This window comes from Chionomys nivalis, chromosome 23, assembly GCF_950005125.1.
Source record: "Chionomys nivalis chromosome 23, mChiNiv1.1, whole genome shotgun sequence".
Classification (NCBI taxonomy): domain Eukaryota; kingdom Metazoa; phylum Chordata; class Mammalia; order Rodentia; family Cricetidae; genus Chionomys; species Chionomys nivalis.
Genome location: NC_080108.1, coordinates 42,007,525 through 42,019,481, shown reverse-complemented (window position 1 = coordinate 42,019,481; position 11,957 = coordinate 42,007,525).

Here is an 11,957-nt window from a genome sequence, read left to right as displayed (position 1 = left end):
TGGTGCTACTCAGATTATTAGAAATGGGCCAAATTATTACATGAGAATTAGCCTAGAAGAGGCTAGATATAATGGGCCAGACAGTGTTTATAAAAATACAGTTTGTATGTTGTTATTTCAGGGCATAAGCTAGCCAGGTGGCCAGGAGTTGGGTGGCAGGAACTCAACCCGCAGCTCCTTCAGTAGGTCATCTCACTCAGTAAAGTACTTTTTTGTTTCCATCCATTTGCATGCAAAATTCAAGATGTCATTGTTTTTTTACCACTGAGTAAAATGCTAAAGTGTATATGTTCCACACCTTCTTTATCCATTCTTCTATTGAGGGGTACCTAGGTTGTTTCCAGGTTCTGGCTATTACAAACAATGCTGCTATGAGCATAGTTGAACAAATGCTTTTGTAGTATGATAGAGCATCCCTTGGGTATCCAAGAGTAGAATTGCTGGGTCCTGAGGTAGGTTGACTCCCAGTTTCCTGAGAAACCACCACATTGATTTTCAAAGTGATTATACAAATTTGCATTCCCACCAACCAGGGATGAGTGTTATTCTGCATCTTCAGCATAGGCTATCATTGGTGTTTTTGATTTTAGCCATTCTGACTGGTGTAAGATGGTATCTCAAAGTTGTTTTGATTTGCATTTCCCTGATTGCTAAGGAGGTTGAGCATGACCTTAAGTGTCTTTTGGCCATTTAATTTTCTTCTGTTGAGAATTCTCTGTTCAGTTCAGTACCCCATTTTTTAATTGGGTTAATTAGAGTTTTAATTATGCTTAGTTTAGAGTTTAATAATGTCTAGTTTCTTGAGTTCTTTATATATTTTGGAGATTAGACCTTTATCTCCTGCAGGGTTGGTGAAGATCTTCTCTCAATCAGTAGGTTGCGTTTTTGTCTTAATGACAGTGGCCTTTGCTTTACAGAAGCTTCTCAGTTTCAGGAGGTCCCATTTATTCATTGTTGCTCTTATTGTCTGTGTTACTGGGGTTCTACATAGGAAATGCCCTCCTGTGCCCATGTGTTGTAGAGTACTTCCCACTTTCTCTTCTATCAGGTTCAGTGTGTTCAGATTAACATTGAGGTCTTTAATCCATTTGGACTTGAGTTTTGTGCATGGTGATAGATATGGATCTATTTTCATTCTTCTACAGGTTGACATCCAGTTATGCTAGCACCATTTGTTAAAAATGCTTTCTTTCTTCAATTGTATAATTTTAGCTCCTTTGTTGAAAATAAGGTGTTCATAGGTTTTTGGATTGCCAGAATCGTAATAAAGACCATGCCTATCTCTAAACAATTCTTGATAATGTGTGAGTTTTATCAACATTAATTCTGCTGAAAAGACCAGGCTTTAATGTAGAGCTAGTAAGTAAAGAACTGTGCTAAAGTTTTACTTGCCTTGGACATATGTTTAGTCAGAGTATGGAAACCAGTGAACAAATGGAATATGTAAGTTATGAGCATTCTGCTTGACAGCCTCATTTCTGCTCCACAACCTCAAAATTGCAAGACTGGCTTGAGTCAAGTTCAACAGTTTTACTTAAACTATTCTAGACTAAATAATCCCAAGACTGTTAATAACCACCAAAACTTATAACTCATTCTGTTATTATTTCATATAACACACAAATGTATTATACGTTTAATTTCCAGTTATCATTCTGCATTCTCTATAACTGTTAACAGTTGGTTCTATAATCCTTGTGAATAGAGAAGTCTGCTGATGAGGAATTCTTTCTAAAAAATATAACATTATATTTGCTGAAAACCCGTGCAAATTCTCCTTCTATATCCCTTAAATCATGTGGAAACCATTCATATATAATACAGCATAAATTCTAGGTGTATGGTTCTTTTTTTTTATTCTTTTTCAATTAAAATTTCCACCTTCTCCCCGTTTCCCATTTCCGTCCCCTCCTCCCAAATATTGCCCCCTCCCCCCAGTACCCTCCCCCTATCCTCACTCCTTTTCTCCTCCCCCCACACCATTCCCCCTCCCTCTCCATACTGAAGAGCAGTCCAAATTCTCTGCCCTGCGGGAAGACGAAGGTCTTCTATCTATGTCAAGGAAGGTGAGCGTCTAAACAGGCTAAGCACCCACAAAGCCAGTTCATGTATTAGGATCGAAACCTAGTGCCATTGTCCTTGGCTTCTCATCAGCCTTCATTGTCCGCCATGCTCAGAGAGTCCAGTTTCAACCCATGCTTATTCAGTCCCAGACCAGCTGGCCTTGGTGGGCTCCTAATAAATCAGTTCCACTGTCATAGTGGGTGGGTGCATCCCTCGTGGTCCTGGTTTCCTTGCTCATGTTCTCCCTCCTTCTGCTCCTCATTTGGACCTTAAGAGCTCAGACCGTTGCTCCAAACTGAGACTCTGTCTCTACCTCGATCCATCGCCAGATGAAGGTTCTAAGGTGATATGCAAGATATTCATCAGTATAGGATAGGGTCATTTCAGGTTCCCTCTCCTTAGTTGCCCAAGGTACCAGCTGGGGACATCTCCCTGGACACCTGCTAACCCCTCTAGAGTCAAGTTTCTTGCCAACCCTAAGATGGCACTCTTAGATAGGATATATACTTCACTGCTCTCGTATCCTCCCTTCCTATATCCCAACCATTCTAATCCCCCGAGCTCCTCCCATCCTCCCCTTCTCATGTTTCTCATCCCATTTCCACTTTGACCCTTGCCACCTCACCCACAAGTTCCCAGTTTTTGCCCTGCAGTCTTGTCTACTTCCCCTCTCCAGGCAGATGACTATACGATTTTCTTTGGGTACACTTTCTTATTTAGCTTCTCTAGGATCACAAATTATATGCTCAATGTCCTTTATTTATGGCTAGAAACCGATTATGAGTGAGTAAATCCCATGTTCCTCTTTTGGGGTCTGGGATACCTCACTCAGGATAGTGTTTTCTATTTCCATCCATTTGCACGCAAAATTCGAGAAGTCATTGTTTTTTACCGCTGAGTAGTACTCTAATGTGTATATATTCCACACTTTCTTCATCCGTTCCTCCATTCAAGGGCATCTAGGTTGTTTCCAGGTTTTGGCTATTACAAACAACGCTGCTATGAACATAGTTGAACAGATACTTTTGTCATTTGATGGGGCATCTCTTGGGTATATTCCCAATAGTGGTATTACTGGATCTTGGGGTAGGTTGATCCCAAATATCCTGAGAAATCGCCACACTGATTTCCAAAGTGGTTGCACAAGTTTGCATTCCCACCAGCAATGAATGAGTGTGCCCCTTTCTCCACAACCTCTCCAGCAAAGGCTATCATTGCTGTTTTTGATTTTAGCCATTCTGACAGGTATAAGATGGTATCTCAAAGTTGTTTTAATTTGCATTTCCCTTATCGCTAAGGAGGTTGAGCATGACCTTAAGTGTCTTTTGGCCATTTGAATTTCTTCTGTTGAGAATTCTCTGTTCAGATCAGTGCCCCATTTTTTTATTGGGTTCATTAGAATTTTAAAGTCTAGTTTCTTGAATTCTTTATATATTTTGGAGATCAGACCCTTGTCTGTTGCAGGGTTGGTGAAGATCTTCTCCCAGTCAGTGGGTTGCCTTTTTGTCTTAGTGACAGTGTCCTTTGCTTTACAGAAGCTACTCAGTTTCAGGAGGTCCCATTTATTCAATGTTGTCCTTAATGTCTGTGCTGCTGGGGATAAACGTAGGAAGTGATCTCCTGTACCCATATGTTGTAGAGTACTTCGCACTTTTTCTTCTATCAGGTTCAGTGTGTTCAGACTAATATTGAGGTCTTTAATCCATTTGGACTTGAGTTTTGTGCATGGTGATAGATATGGATCTATTTTCATTCTTCTACACGTTGACAACCAGTTCTGCCAGCACCATTTGTTGAAGATGCTCTCTTTTTTCCATTGAATACATTTAGCTCCTTTATCAAAAATTAGGTGTTCATATGTTTGTGGGTTAAAATCAGGGTCTTCTACTTGGTTCTATTGATCGACTTCTCTGTTTTTATGCCAATACCAAGCTGTTTTCAATACTGAGGCTCTGTAATAGAGTTTGAGGTCAGGGATGGTAATGCCTCAAGAAGATCCTTTATTATATAAGATTGTTTTGGCTATCCTGGGTTTTTTGTTTCTCCATATAAAGTTAATTATTGTCGTCTCAAGATCTGTGAAGAATTTTGATGGAATTTTAATGGGGATTGCATTGAATCTATAAATTGCCCTTGGTAGAATTGCCATTTTTACTATGTTGATCCTCCCAATCCAAGAGCAAGGGAGATCCTTCCATTTTCTGGTATCCTCCTCAATTTCTTTCTTCATAGACTTAAAGTTCTTGTCAAATAGATCCTTTACTTCATTGGTTAGAGTTACCGCAAGATATTTTATCCTATTTGTGGCTATCGTGAAGGGTGATGCTTCTCTGATTTCCATCTCTGCTTCCTTATCCTTTGTGTATAGGAGGGCAACTGATTTTTTGGAATTGATCTTGTATCCTGCAACGCTACTAAAGGTGTTTATCAGCTGAAGGAGTTCTTTGCTGGAGTTTTTGGAGTCGCTTATGTACACTATCATATCGTCTGCAAATAATGAAAGTTTAACTTCTTCCTTTCCAATTTGAATCCCTTTGATCCCCTCATGTTGTCTTATTGCTATGGCTAGAATTTCAGCACTATACTAAAGAGGTATGGAGAGAGTGGACAACCTTGTCGTGTTCCTGATTTTAGTGGAATAGCTTTGAGTTTCTCTCCATTTAATTTGATGATAGCTGACGGCTTGCTATAAATAGCTTTTATTATACTTAGGAACGACTCTTGTATTCCTAATCGCTCTAAGACCTTTATGATAAAGGGATGTTGAATTTTGTCAAATGCTTTTTCCGCATCTAATGAAATGATCATATGGTTTTTTTCTTTCAGATTATTTATGTGATGGATTACATTGATAGATTTTCGTATGTTGAACCAGCCCTGCATCTCTGGGATGAAGCCTACTTGATCATAATGGATAATTTTTCTAATGTGTTCTTGGATTCGGTTTGCCAGTATTTTATTGAGTATTTTTGCGTCGATGTTCATGAGTGAGATTGTCCTGTAGTTCTCTTTCTTGGTTGTGTCTTTGTGTGGTTTTGGTATCAGAGTAACTTCAGCTTCATAAAAAGAATTTGGCAATGACTTCTCTGTTTCAATATTGTGAAATACATTAAGGAGTATAGGTATTAGGTCTTCTTGGAAGTTCTGGTAGAATTCTGCATTGCAGCCGTCTGGACCTGGCCTTTTTTTGGTGGGGAGGTTTTTTATAACAACTTCTAATTCTTCGCGACTAACAGGTCTATTTAGATTGTTCACCTGGTCCTGGTTTAACTTTGGTATATGGTACTTATCTAAAAAAGTGTCCATTTCTTTTACGTTTTCCAATTTTGTGGCATACAGGTTTTTGTAGTAAGATCTAATGATTCTCTGAATTTCCTCTGTGTCTGTGGTTATGTCTCCCTTTTCATTTCTGATTTTGTTAATTTGCGTATTCTCTCTCCGTCGTTTGATTAGTTTGGATAGGGGTTTATCAATCTTATTGATTTTCTCCAAGAACCAGCTTTTTGTTTCATTGACTCTTTGGATTGTTTTCTGTGTTTCTATTTTGTTGATTTCAGCCCTCAATTTGATTATTTCGAGTCTTCTACTTCTCCTAGGTGAGTCTGCTTCTTTTTTTTCTAAAGCTTTCAGGTGGGCTATTAAGTCTCCAATGTGTGCTTTCTCCGTTTTCTTTAAGTGGGCACTTAATGCTATGAACTTTCCTCTTAGCACTGCTTTCATAGTGTCCCATAGGTTTGAGTATGTTCAGTCTTCGTTTTCATTGAATTCAAGAAAGACTTTAATTTCTTTCTTTATTTCTTCCTTGATCCAGGTGTGTTTCAGTAGTTGACTGTCCAGTTTCCATGAGTTCATAGGCTTTCTGGGGCTCGCATTGTTGTTGAATTCTAACTTTAAATCATGGTGATCTGATAAGACACAGGTGGTTACCGATATTTTTTTGTAACTGTGTAAGTTTGCTTTGTTACCGAGTATGTGGTCTATTTTCGAGAAGGTTCCATGAGCTGCAGAGAAGAAGGTATATTCTTTCTTATTTGAGTGGAATGTTCTATAGATGTCTGTTAAGTCCATTTGATTCATTACCTTCCTTAATTTTCTTATTTCTCTGTTAGGTTTCTGTCTGATTGACCTGTCCATTGGTGAGAGAGGATTGTTGAAATCTCCCACTATTAGTGTATGTGGTTTGATGACTGCCTTGAGTTTTAGTAACGTTTCTTTTACATAAGTGGGTGCTTTTATATTAGGGGCATATATATTCAGGATTGAGACTTCATCCTGGTGAATTGTTCCTGTTATGAGTAAAAAATTGTCCCTCTCCATCTCTTTTTATTGATTTTAGTTTGAAGTCAACTTCCTTAGAAATTAGTATGGCCACACCTGCTTGTTTCTTAGGTCCGTTTGCTTGATAAACCTTTTCCCAGCCCTTTACTCCGAGTAGATGTCTGTCTTTGTGGTTGAGGTGTGTTTCTTGTAAGCAGCAGAATGTTGGATCCTGTTTTCGAATCCAATCTCTTAGCCTGTGCCTCTTTATAGGTGAGTTGAGTCTATTGATATTAAGTGATATTCATGACCAGTGGTTGTTAACTCCGGTCATTTTTCCTTTCTCTCTTTCTTTCTTTTGGTAGTAGAGTTTGTGTGTTTCCCTTCTTCAAGTTGTGCTGGTGAAGGGTCATTAGATGTCTGAGTTATTATGGGCATTGTTGGACTCCTTGGTTTGTGATTTTCCTTCTATTACTTTCTGTAGGGCTGGATTTGTGGCTACGTATTGTTTAAATTTGTTTTTATCCTGGAAAATTTTGTTTTCTCCATTTATAGTGAACGAAAGCTTGGCTGGGTACAGTAGTCTCGGCTTGTATCCATGGTCTCTTAGTTTCTGCAGTACATCTATCCAGGACCTTCTGGCTTTCATGGTTTCCATAGAGAAATCAGGTGTGAGTGTGATAGGTTTACCTTTATAGGTAACTTGACCTTTTTCCTTTGCAGCTCTTAATATTCTTTCTTTATTCTGTATGTTTTGTGTTTTGATTATTATATGACGAGGAGATGTTTTTTTTTTTTGATCCAGTTGATTCGGTGTTCTGTATGCTTCTTGGACCTTCAAAGGAATATCTTTCTTAAGGTTGGGAAAGTTTTCTTCTATAATTTTATTAAATATATTTTCTGGACCATTGAGCTGTACTTCTTCTCCTTCTTCTATCCCTATTATTCTTAGGTTTGGTCTTTTTATTGTGTCCCATATTTCCTGAATGTTTTGTGATGAGAATTTGTTGTTTATGCTGTTTTCTTTGATCAGAGAGTTGATTTTCTCTATGGTATCTTCAGTGTCTGAGATTCTTTCTTCTATCTCTTGTAATCTGTTGGTGGTACTTGTCTCTGTAGTTCCTGTTCGTTTATTCAAATTTTCCATCTCCATCCTTCCCTCGGTTTGTGTTTTCTTTATTACTTCCACTTCATTCTTCAAGTCTTGAACTGTTTCCCTTACCTGTTTGATTACTTTTTCTTGTTTCTCTTGGTTTTCTTGGGTATCTTTGAGATATTTATTCATTTCCTCTACCTTTTTGTTTGTAATCTCTAATTGATTATGGCAGTTTTTCACGTCCTGTTTAAGGTCCTCTATTATTTTCATATAATTCACTTTTGAGTCGAATTCTTCTAATTCTTCTGGATTAGGGTGTACACTTCTCATTTCGGGCTTCCTGGATTCTGGTGATGTCACGTTGCTTTTCAAGTTGTTGGGGGAATTCTTGCATTGGCGCCTGCCCATCTTTTCCTTCAAATGGAGCCAGGAGAGGCCTGGTGTCTTGGACCAGCCTTTGCTGTGACTAACTCTCTGGGTGTATCTCCTCAGTGTAGGGGCAGGAACCATTCCCTGCAGATGAACTCCTCAACACCAAAACAGGGATGCCTGGTATTCCAATGACCGGTGGAAAGAAGGCCGAATGCAAGGTGTAGGGCGGGGTCGAGTAGAACACAGGTGACACTGCAGTACAAGCTGGAGGTGCCTGCGCTCCCTTTCGGGGGTTACTGAGGCTTGCCCGCTAGGCAGCCACTCACTGCTCTGGTTGGGAAGCCTTAGTGTAGGGGGGTTTGTGCTCTCTCCGGGACAGTCTGCCCCAGGCTAATACACACTCACCCGTCCAAATGGAACTTCTCAACACCTACATAGGGACTCCTGGTAGCCCCGATGTGCCAGGGGTCACGGGAAATTGGGGGGCAGGCAGAACAGATCCAGGAGAGCACAGCAGACACTGCAACCCCAGCAGCAGGGGCCTGCATTCCCTGGCGGGGACCTTAAGGCCTGCCCTCAATTTAGGCACTCACTGCTCTGGGTTGGGCAGGAAACTGATCTACAGCAAAGGACCTTGCAGACAAGGCAGGCTTGGGGTGGTGGTGGGGGCGTGTGTGTAGGAAAGAAAGCCCTGCAGCAGGAGCTGGGGGAGGGACGTTTGTGCTCTCTACCGGGACAGTCCGCCCCAGGATAGCACACACTCACCCGTCCAGATGGGACTTCTCAGCACCTACAGAGGGACTCCTGGTAGCCCCGATGAGCCAGGGGCCAAGGGAAATGGGGGGCAGGCAGAGCAGATCGAGGAAAGCACAGCAGACACTGCAGCCCCAGCAGCAGGGGCCCGCATTCCCTGGCGGGGACCTTGAGGCCTGCCCTCTAGTCAGGCTCTCACTGCTCTGGGTTGGTAGCCTTAGTGAAAGGGCAGGGAACTGTTCCACAGCAAAAAAAAGTAGGTGTATGGTTCTTTAGGGAATAATACTTGTGAAAAATTCCTTGGTTTGTTTAGACACAATTTTATTTCGCTTTTCTGAATCAATGGATGAGAACAAAGATATTGAGATCTGACCGTATTAAAAATATGTTTGTTCAGTCTGTCCTCCCTGCAAAGCAATGAGTTCTTAAAGGAAACACCAGCATCCTTAAATGAAGTGTCTCCTAAGGCAATCTAAAGCTGTGGAAAATAATTGCTTTGGACAAGTCTTTCCGCGTTTCATGCAGTTAAACTAATCAATCAGATTCAAGTCTTGGAATTACAGGTGCTCATCATATTACCCAAGGCATATCATATGCAGAAAATCAGGCTCAATAAAGAAGTCTGTCTGTGTCTCCTGTCCAGAGATAGTTGAAAAACACATAAGCCTCTAGCCCTATTGTTGACATCAAGTCAGTCTCTTTCCACACTCTGATCACCATCTTGTCCTTCATTTTCTACTGTCTTTCTCTACCTTGGCCACATATGAAATCATTCCTGGTGAAATGTTTCTAGAGGAAAGAACAGAATTCTCAGTCCATTTATTACTTGAGTAAAACCAGACACACCACAGAGTATTGTTTCAAGAATTCTTTCAGGCCAGGCGGTGAAGGCACCGGCAGGCAGGCAAGTCCGGGCGGCGGAGGCACCTGTAGGCAGGGGGGCCCAGGCAACAGAGGCACCAGCGTGCAAGCCAAATGGCTGAGACACCTGCGAGCAGACTCTGTGGATGCCAGATAGTGCAGGCATGAAACACTGAAGCCCGCACTGAGAGCAGATCGCCCCGCTACAATTAAATCAAACATATTAGATAGCATCGATAAGAGGTGACGGGCAGACGCCAAGGCAAGAATTCACCCAACAATCTGAAAAACAACATGAAAACACAAGAACCCAATGATCTTACAACACAAGGACTTGAACACCCTAACACAGGAGAAGAGGAAAAATCGGACTTTATGAAAGCAATAGAGTCCCTTAAACAACATGTAAAAAATGCCTTCATAGAAATGGATGAGAAATATTACAAAAAGTTTGAAGAAATGAGTAAATACGTAAATGATACCCTGGGAAACCAAGAAAAAACGATCAAACAGGTAATGGAAACAGTCCAAGAATTGAAAACTGAAATGGAAGCAAGGAAGAAAACACAAACTGAGGACCAGCTGGATATGGAAAATCTAGGTCAATGAGAGAGACTACAGAAACAAGCATAATCAATAGAATACAAGAGATAGAAGAAAGAATCTCAGATTCTGAAGACAACATAGAGAAAATAAACGGACTGATCAAAGAAAACAGCAAAACCAACAAATTCTCGTCACAAAACATTCAGGAAATATGGGACACAATAAAAAGACCAAACCTAAGAATAATAGGGATAGAAGAAGGAGAAGAGGCACAGCTCAAAGGTCCAGAAAATATTTTTAACAAAATTATGAAAGAAAACTTTCCAAACATAAAGAAAGATAATCCTTTGAATATTCAAGAAGCATACAGAACACCAAACAGAATGGATCAAAAAAAAAGTCCCCTTGCCATATAATAATCAAACCACAAAATATACAGATTAAAGAAAGAATATTAAGAGCTGCAAAGGAAAAAGGCCAAGTAACTTATAAAGGTAAACTGATAAGACTTAAACCTGACTTCTCTATGGAAACCATGAAAGCCAGAAGATCCTGGATAGAGGTACTACAGAAACTAAGAGACCATGGATGCAATCCCAAACTACTATACCCAGCCAAGCTATTGTTCACTATCAATGGAGAAAAAAAGACATTCCAGGATAAGAACAAATTTAAACAATACGTAACCACAAATACAGCCCTACAGAAAGTAATAGAAAGAAAATCACAACCCAAGGAATCCAACATTGCCAACAATGCCTACAATAACTCAGGCATCTAGCGACTCTTCAACAGCACAACTCAGAAGGGAGAAACACAAACTCTTCTACCAAAAGCAATAAGAATAACCAGAGTAAACAACCACTGGTCATTAATATCACTTAATATTAATGGACTCAATTCACCTATAAAAAGGCACAGGCTAAGAGATTGGATACGAAAGCAGGATCCAACATTCTGCTGTTTGCAAGAAACTCATCTCAACCACAAAGACAGGCATCTACTCAGAGTAAAGGGTTGGGAAAAGGTTTTTCAAGCAAATGGTCCTAAGAAAAAAGCAGGTGTGGCCATACTAATTTCTAACAAAACTGACTTCAAACTAAAATCAATCAGAAGAGATCGAGAGGGACACTTTATACTCATAACAGGAACAATTCAGCAGAATGAAGTCTCAATCCTGAATATCTACGCCCCTAATAGAAAAGCACCCACTTATGTAAAAGAAATATTGCTAAAACTCAAGGAAGACATCAAATCACACACACTAGTAGTAGGAGACTTCAACACACCTCTCTCATCGATGGACAGGTCAATCAGACAGAAAACTAATAGAGAATTAAGAGAATTGTTGGAGGTAATGAAGCAAATGGTCTTAACAGACATCTATAGAACACTCTACCCAAATAGGAAAGAATACACCTTATTCTCTGCAGCTCATGGAACCTTCTCGAAATTGACCACATACTCAGAAACAAAGGAAACCTCTACAGATACAAAAAAATATCAGTGTCCACCTCTGTCTTATCAGATCACCATGGATTAAAGTTAGAAGGCACCAACAATGCTACCCCCAGAAAGCCGACAAACTCATGGAAACTGAACAGTCAACTACTGAACCACACCTGGGTCAAGGAAGAAATTAAGAAAGAAATTAAAGTCTTCCTTGAATTTAAAGAAAATAAAGAGACAACATATTAAAACCTATGAAACACGATGAAAGCAGTGCTAAGAGGAAAGTTCATAGCACTAAGTGCCCACTTAAAGAAAACGGAAAAAGCATACATTGGGGACTTAACTGCACACCTGAAAGCTCTAAAAAAAAAAGAAGCAGACTCACCCAGGAGGAGTAGAAGACTGGAAATAATCAAACTGAGGGCAGAAATCAACAAAATAGAAACACAGAAAACAGTCCAAAGAATCAATGAAACAAAAAGTTTTTCTTGGAGAAAATCAACAAGATTGACAAACCCCTATCCAAACTAATCAAACGACAGAGAGAGAACACACA